Source organism: Triturus cristatus, chromosome 11, assembly GCF_964204655.1.
Source record: "Triturus cristatus chromosome 11, aTriCri1.1, whole genome shotgun sequence".
Classification (NCBI taxonomy): domain Eukaryota; kingdom Metazoa; phylum Chordata; class Amphibia; order Caudata; family Salamandridae; genus Triturus; species Triturus cristatus.
The window spans coordinates 204,489,123-204,497,583 of NC_140594.1; positions in this window are offsets into that span (position 1 = coordinate 204,489,123).

The window sequence follows — 8,461 nt, forward strand, 5'->3', positions numbered from 1 at the left end:
CACGACATCCCCACAAACCTGGCTCGTGGCAGCGGTCTCGGGGAGAGGGATGTGCGGTCACGTTTGCGTCCCCAACCGCTGCCCCCTTCAGGACCCTCGTATGCAAAGCCGCCCGTTGGGACCGGGCCGCGATACTGTTCCGCGAGATGCACAGAAAGTGACGCAGCGCGAGGTCCGGGAGGCTTCGTAAGCCAGTGCCGGAGGAGAAACGCTCGCAGATTATTCTGGAGCTAGAACCAGAAGCGTTGAAGAATCCTAGGAGGTGGTTCCAGGGGTCAGTGACACCGCCAAGATTCCTTTTTCACACACTAGTGTTTTCTTCGCTAATCAACCTGGTAACTTTCCGATTCGACTGCCACTTTGTGAGACCCTTGGGAACTGCTTAATCTGACCAGTATTGTGCGTGGGACGCACGGAAAAGAGTGACATTACCAGGTGGTATGATTGCAATACCACTCTATGGATATTTTATACAACCATATTTCTGCCATACAATTCGTTATCAAACAACGCCATATATTATAACTGATGCCCTATGTTTACCAGTGATAAGTGTGTGTGTTTGTCTCGTCTTCCAGCTGGGGGATTACAGAGTGGCCGCTAGGCTGCAGCATAAGACCTTCTTTCCCAGTGACGCCTACAAGCACACCCTTTCGGGTGGGTAAATGTGTTATGTCCTCATGGAATGTATATTCTAAAGCGGTGTGAACTGGTGTTTATGTGTTGTTTGTTTACCAACAGTCCTGCCAATTGAGTAGTGTGTACCGAACTGCGGCAACCCTGGGCTAAAGGATACTAGCTGGCCCTCAAGAGGCCTTGACAAACATTAATCGCCCTTCTTCTGGCAAAGCTAGATTTGGTTCTTTTCTTTTACAGGTAGACCTAGTTGTTTAATGTAGAAAGACTGGTGGGGCATTTAGATGACCTGTATGGCATAGTGTTAACAGACCTTGTGTTTTCTTTACAGATCTCCCTCCCCGCTGTTCCTTTCCTTTCCTTCCCCCGATTGACCCCCTTAAGGTTCCGTGCCTTTACGGCAACTCGGAATTAAGGTTGTCAATAGGGGGACCCCAATTGAGCAATGAACAGATCCTGAGAGGCCTCCGCGGGACCTGACACACAGACAAGGTCCTTTTGTGGCTCCGGTGACGTCATGCAGTGCCGCGTGCGGAGCCTGTCCATTGTGACGACCTCGTCGACGTGGGAGAGCTAGGAAAGAATTTTCCCGCGGAATGCTGGCGCACGGGGTATTCAAAAGGTGAGGAATCCACAGGCAGAAGTATCCATCAGAATGCGCGGTTTCCCTGCAAAGGCTGAAGAGGTGAGGGACAACGTCACAGTATTCGGCATAGAATTCTAAAGGGTATCAGTCAGGGCCGGGCGTTTTGATCGACGCCATTGAAGAGATAGCATCAGCTACTTCCTTAGCCTTGATGGGCTCCGCCAGGTCCTGACGCTCAGAGCTCGAAAGATAGGGCAGTAGCACCTCATCTAGAAAGGGAGTAACTATCTCCTCCGCAGGCCACGTGGAAGCCGCATATATAGCGATGTGTACTATTCGGCAAGGGCTTGTGCTATTGCTGAAGAGGTGCAGTGGGTCTGACGGTCCCCATCAATAATTTCTGGATTAATCCTATTGGCCCAAGGCCAGGCGACCAACCTAAACAATAACTTCCCATTTTTGTCTCCCCACCCATACACCCGCACGGTGGATGCGCGCCAGATTTGCTTCACCGTTTCCAGGGATAAAAGTTTAATTTCCTCTCAAATCAACACCAATTGTCTGTATCGCTGTGGAAAGCTGACACTCTACATAGAGGTAAAAAAATGTTTTCCTTTTCGAATCCAATGTTTGCTAATTCATTCACACATGTTATTGGTAACAACTACCAAGGTCAGGTATTCACAAAATCACTCATTATAGTGGAACACTTAAATGCGAGGCAACGTCAATTTATAAAAAATCAATTAAATGGTTTATTTGATTCACAAAGTTTCTTTAACCACAATCAGATCATAAAAAATGCATTAGATTTTAAATAAAACAAAAACACATTAAAAACAAGTTAAATTAAAAAATACTGAATGAGACGAAAACACAAATCAAGGAGATTTTGAAAAAAGACAGTCAATTTGTCATAAGCCAGTTAATTCGGAAACCTTATGGGCAACAATTGAATAAGGGTTAACTTCCTCATTTGACACAGGTCACTTTGTTTCTTATGTTAAACAATTCTGAGCTGTTAGGGATTCTTTTACTGCTCCGGGTACAATCATTGATGTTGGCCGCGATCGGAAGACGCGGAAGTAGCTGCCCGGGAACGTAGATCGTCGGACTTCAACAGCCACGAATTGATTGTACCCGGAGCAGTAAAAGAATCCCTAACAGCTCAGAATTGTTTAACATAAGAAACAAAGTGACCTACAAAGAAGCACGCAGCGAGGAAAGTAAACAAGATGTCCTTTGCCCACACCCACGAAGAACTTTGAAAGCCCAGGGAAGTGCTTAATCGAAAAAACCATTCCCGCAGGAGCGCAGTAAAACCAATTAGCAAGCCTAGTGCGCTGGTCGCACAGGCAATCGTTCATGGATAAGGAGATTCCATTTCTAATAGTCCTGAAGGAGGAGGTCACAAACTTCGAATAACCTCCGAAACGCGTTGACGCAATTCCGTTGTGTTAAATTTGGAAGGGGGCATACAATACCTGTGTCAAATGAGGAAGTTAACCCTTATTCAATTGTTGCCCATAAGGTTTCCGAATTAACTGGCTTATGACAAATTGACTGTCTTTTTTCAAAATCTCCTTGATTTGTGTTTTCGTCTCATTCAGTATTTTTTAATTTAACTTGTTTTTAATGTGTTTTTGTTTTATTTAAAATCTAATGCATTTTTTATGATCTGATTGTGGTTAAAGAAACTTTGTGAATCAAATAAACCATTTAATTGATTTTTTATAAATTGACGTTGCCTCGCATTTAAGTGTTCCACTATAATGAGTGATTTTGTGAATACCTGACCTTGGTAGTTGTTACCAATAACATGTGTGAATGAATTAGCAAACATTGGATTCGAAAAGGAAAACATTTTTTTACTTCACAGTTTGTCGGAGCTCTATTTCCTTTTTGAGAATACAGAGCCCCTCTCTTACCTTGTTTTAACTCTACATAGAGGGCCCGAGACTCTAATTGTGCGACACAGTGGTCCCTCTCACTCCGTCTAAGGATACTCTTCATGTGTCCGCGTACGGTTGCCTTGCACACCGCCCAAAAGATACCCGGTGAGTGAACCAACCCAGTATTGTTTTGGAAGTAACGTGTGACCTCTTGTCCTAAATCTCGATAGGTTTTATCTTGGACGTGCCAGGCGCTGAGGCACCATATAGGGCAGCAGACAGTGTAAGCCTGAACATCGTGGAGCAGGAGTGGGACGTGGTCCGAGATCTTACGTGGGTGAATCTGCACATTAGACACAAATGGCGCATCTGTGGTGGGCATGAAGAGTAATTCAATGTGAGCATATGTACGGTACGCATTGGATTTGTGTGTATAATGACGCTGTCTGGGGTTTCAGATCTTCCATATATTGCCCAGAGCGTTCACCTCTTTTTGAAGAGATCTGGCTATAGCGCAACGGATGTCGGAGGCAGGGTCGGTGGAATTCATAGATGAGTCAGGTAATGCATTAAAGTCGCCCCTAATAAGAGAATTACCAGGTGGTAGCTGTGATACCACTTCGAGGAGTGATGTCAGGAAGGATTCCAGTGCTACAGGGGGTGCATACAAGGTTCAGAGGATAGCCCTCCACCAGGCCAGTTTGTGCAATGTATCGATTCTAAGGGTCGGCCCAAGTCTGAGTCACCACCAAGGGAAAGATACGACCCAGGAGGATTGCTACACCCTGAGAACCCTTGGTGAACCCTGAGTGGTGTACCCTGTCACAGCCCATAGTAGCAAAAAACTGACACTTCGTGCCCAGGAGATGAGTCTCTTGTTGCATCAGGACAGAGAGGGTGAAGCGCTGGACATAGCGCAATACTGCGGAGTGCTTGATTTTATCTAGGAGACCATTGACATTCCAGGATATAATACTATAACGAGTCATGGCGGGGCATGTGATGTCATCAGAATAGGAGCAAGGTGTCATAAGGCTCCATGTGAACCCGTGGGTCGTGAGTCCCTCGAGGGGACATCTGAGTGCAAAAAGTCCTGTTGCCAGTTAAATGGTGCCAGGCCAATCTGATAACCTAAGGAAAAAAGGCATAAACACAAGAGAAACGAGAAAAACTGCATTGTGCTGCATCTGAACAGTGAACATCCAACTCCCCAACTTCCTCCCACCCCATACTTTCCCCTGAGAAGCATCTGTCACCCTACAACAAATACTCCAAATCACACTCCTGTGCTTTGATTAGGTGTGAAGTGATGGACCCCTTCAGTAGGCAGGAGCAGTGTATTGCAGTGCCTGAGTCTGCATAGGGAATCATGAAACAGTCGTAGAAATGTATGGAAAGGCTGTTTGCCAATGTTCTGAGCCAGGTCAGTTACATCTTATTCAAATAGGCAAAGGGGTCTGACTCAGCCGCTCATCCAGGTCAGCTTGCGCCCGGGAGTCTTCTTAATTAATCAAGAGTAAATCTGATCTGTTTGTTGGTGGAGGGGCCCGAGGACCCCGAGCTCAAGGAGGACAGCACATTTCTGCTATAGCATCTATTAGCTCGGGAGCTGGTGCGGAGCTTTTATGACGCTAGGTCAGCCGCAGTGCATGGGACAGGGACTGTCCAGCGAATGAGGGCAAAGTGTGAGGGGGCAACACAGCTGTGATTCCGTGAGCCAGTCTCAAGCGGACTCCGGTGTCTCAAAAACAGTAGGATTTGCCCTCAAAGATTACTTCAAGTCGTGCTGGGAACAGTAGCATGTAGGATAATTAAAGAGCTCTGAGCGTCTGTTTGACTGTTTCATAGGAACGCCTTTTGGCCTGGACATCACGGGTGTAGTCTGGAAAAATCTGTATTTTAGCGTTTTGATACAAGAGGTCAGAGCGCGCCATACCCTAACGCAGGATACAATCTCTGTCCCTGAAATTAAAAAAACCTTGCTATCATTGGTCTGCGCTGCACCACTAGGGGAGGTTTGGGGGCTTGCGCATGGTGCGGACATTCGACTGCAAATAGCAGGTAGGCAACGCCGAGGGGAGCAGGAGTAGATGAAACAGGAGCTGTATATGCAATATCGATGTCCCTTTGCCCTGGTCCCCAAGATGCAAACGAAAGGTGAGTCGTGAAATTGTTTACTGTGCCGCAGAATGGACATTGAACTTTTGGAACATCGATCTTCAGTCATTAAGTATGGAGGCGGTTGAGAGAGTCCAAAGATCACACCCTGAACAGTCAAGAAAGGAGGGAATCAGCACTCCCCCATGGTGAGGAGGGTCAACGTGATAACGCTCGCTAAAAGACAACGGGGGCAATAAGGATGTCAAAACAGATTGGGCATGGCCCAGGTGCTACCAGCAAGTCTCAATGGTGGATGTGGGCCAGAGACTCCATCACCCCTTGGATCACCCATAGGGCCCTCCTCCAGTGATGCCACAGTTTCAAGTGCTCTCCAGGCCCACAAGGCAGAGGGGAAGGCCTCAGTCCTGGTGCGAGGTCCAATCACACTCTGCCCTGGTAATTCGGTATCCAGGCAGACTGTCCAGGCAAAGAGTAGGCCTCTTAGAGTTGTACTCAGGGTAGGCCAGCTGGGAGGAGGGTAACTGCCAGGCAAGCCTCCAGGTTCAGCAGCCCGCCGGCACCAGCTGAGACGGAAGCCGCTCCACACGCTTAACAACATGCAGTATTTTTACCAAGGTGGAAGTACCCTCAGTGCCACCAGGCCGCTGCTCACGTCTAGCCCCCGCCTGATGGGCCCAAGCTCCCGGGACCACCTTCACAGCGGGGCATGTCGAGCCACTCACTCTGCTGGGAGGCCCCCCTCACAACTCACCTGTGGAATCTGTCTGCCAGCACAGGGGTCAGGCTTGGTCTAGAATTGCTCAGAGGAGTCCCGGGGCAGCAGTGCAGATCTTATCCCAGTGTCGGCGGATCCGCTCCTCAGGGCCAGTCAAGTGGATCACCGGGGCTGGCTCCAGCCCCCTTAGGCCATTCACAGCCCACACTAGAGACGTCACACAGGTTGCAGACCTCAGGGGAGGGAGGGAACCGGGGCAGAAATCCTCCCCCCGGTTCCCTTGTCCACAGGTCTCACCGGTCAGCATCTGCCTCCGCTCCTCAATCAGGGTCTTACAACCCTGTCAATCCTCCAGTTTGTGCCGCTGCACCACACCTGGCACTTCCGCAGAACTACAGCGACACTCAGTGTTGTTGGGGCTGCAGGGCCAGTCGAACAAGGAAGCAAGAATCTAGGGTGCCATTTTGCGCTGCGGCCTCACTCCAGTTGCAGGTCCCGGTCCGCAAATGTCACCTCGCTTTAGATCCAGCCATTGTCAGGATGAACAATTACTTACCTTTGGTAACGTATTACCCAGTAGAGACACAATCTAGCCACAGATTCCTTAACTTGTGAATTCTCCCCAAGCATCAGATTGGATCCAGAAATGTTTCAGTAGTCCCTCTGCGCTGGGAGATGGCGCCTTACGACTCTGTGATGACAGTCAACTCTGGTTGTGACGTCAGTGGAGTCATAAGTCCCCTCCTGTAGGCAGACTTCAGTTACTTCTGTGAAACCTTTCACACCAAAACGCAGAGCCACTATAGAAACTGGCTGAAGAAACAGTGTGCCAAAAAATATCAATGTATCTTTAAAAACATAATTAGAAAATGGAAATAAAGACAAGGCCCATAAGGAAAGACCCAATGTTGTGATTAAGCAAATGGAAATGAAAGGTATGGCAATACCAAGTCCAGATTAAAGAAGTAAGACCAAATGGTCCGTTGAATTACACATAGTGATCACTGGTATAAAAAAAACAGTACTGAAAAGGGAATAATCCTAACAGCACAGATCGTTCGCAGAGTGGGGAGGGTGGACAGGGCGTTAAGGAATCTGCAGTAAGACTGTGCCTCTACCAGATAATATGTTACCGAAGTCATCTAGCCGCAGATTCCTTAATTTGTGAATTAAAAATCATAGCTATACCCACTCGGAGAAGGATCTGCAAACTAATCCTACGAAAGCTGTCAAGGAGAGCAGCTGGTCGAAATTGACCAGACAGATGTAGGGATTAAATGAAAAAGAGCATGGCTTTCCATAAAAACGGTGGCAATGACCACAGACAATGTAAATAAGAAACAACACCGCAGGCACAGAAAAATCAAAGCCTCAAGGGGAACAGGATAATATCCTGTTAGAAGACATTTGACAACAGTCAGACAATAGTATTTAACCCCCAAAGGGTAAGTGAGTCCTTGGACTGGAAGGGCCTAAGGCAAAGCGAATGCCAATTAACCCGCATTCTCTACATCAGTAAAGAAATATCTGCAGGAAATCTGTCCTGATAATCCATAAAAGAAGCGCTTCCAAAACACATACACTTAAAACCAGGATGAGTAATCCATTCATTGCAAGCTTGGGAAGATCAATCCAAGTATCCAGACAGATGAACGGCGTAGTCTCTCTCTAAAACAAAGCAATTTTTTTGTGGACAAAATGACCACCTGAAGTTCCACACAATGCATAGTGCCTGCAAAAACGGGAAGATGGCAAATGAACAGGTATGAATCTGCTCTAAATATTGATCAATTTAACCCAGATCCATATATCCCTGTTTCACGCATATATATAGATCCGAACTGAAAACTTACAGCAAAGAGAGAAGAAATAGTATCTCACAATAAAAAATGTTTTTTTCAAGAATGTACTATCCTTTTAATTACATACAGCAGAACTACATCTCAGCATGTGTAAACACAAATGCAACACACGGAACTGAAAAACCAGTCCCAAAGTACTATATGATATAATATCAAGAGAGCTATCGCACAGTCAATAAAACACCACGGGTGACTTAGCATTAAGATAATGCTGCCTGTCAAAAGTATCTTAACAGGCTGAAACTTCCTAAAGCTGTAAGTAAATATTCAGACACTGCATCTCAGATAAACGTAGTAACAGTCCTCACAGAACAACCATGTTCCAAAATTGAACATAACAATAAGTATCACCTCCAAAACCAGAGGAAATCATGACTTTAGGTATTCAGAAGAATACAAATCAGACACCTTAAATTGCCAAACGTAATAGCTCCTGCAATAAGGATCACACTTCCATGGAACAAATTCCTATGTGCAGGTAAGGAACCCATCACATAATAAAGCTGGCATGACCCCCTCACTGGGAAGCATAACCTAAAAATGATCCAACGCAAAGGCTATCTGTGCACCACTTGAATTCAATGAAAAGAGCACTTTGCTAATTAGCGAAAAGGACTGTATAGGAGAAACCAGAGACAAAAATTAACCT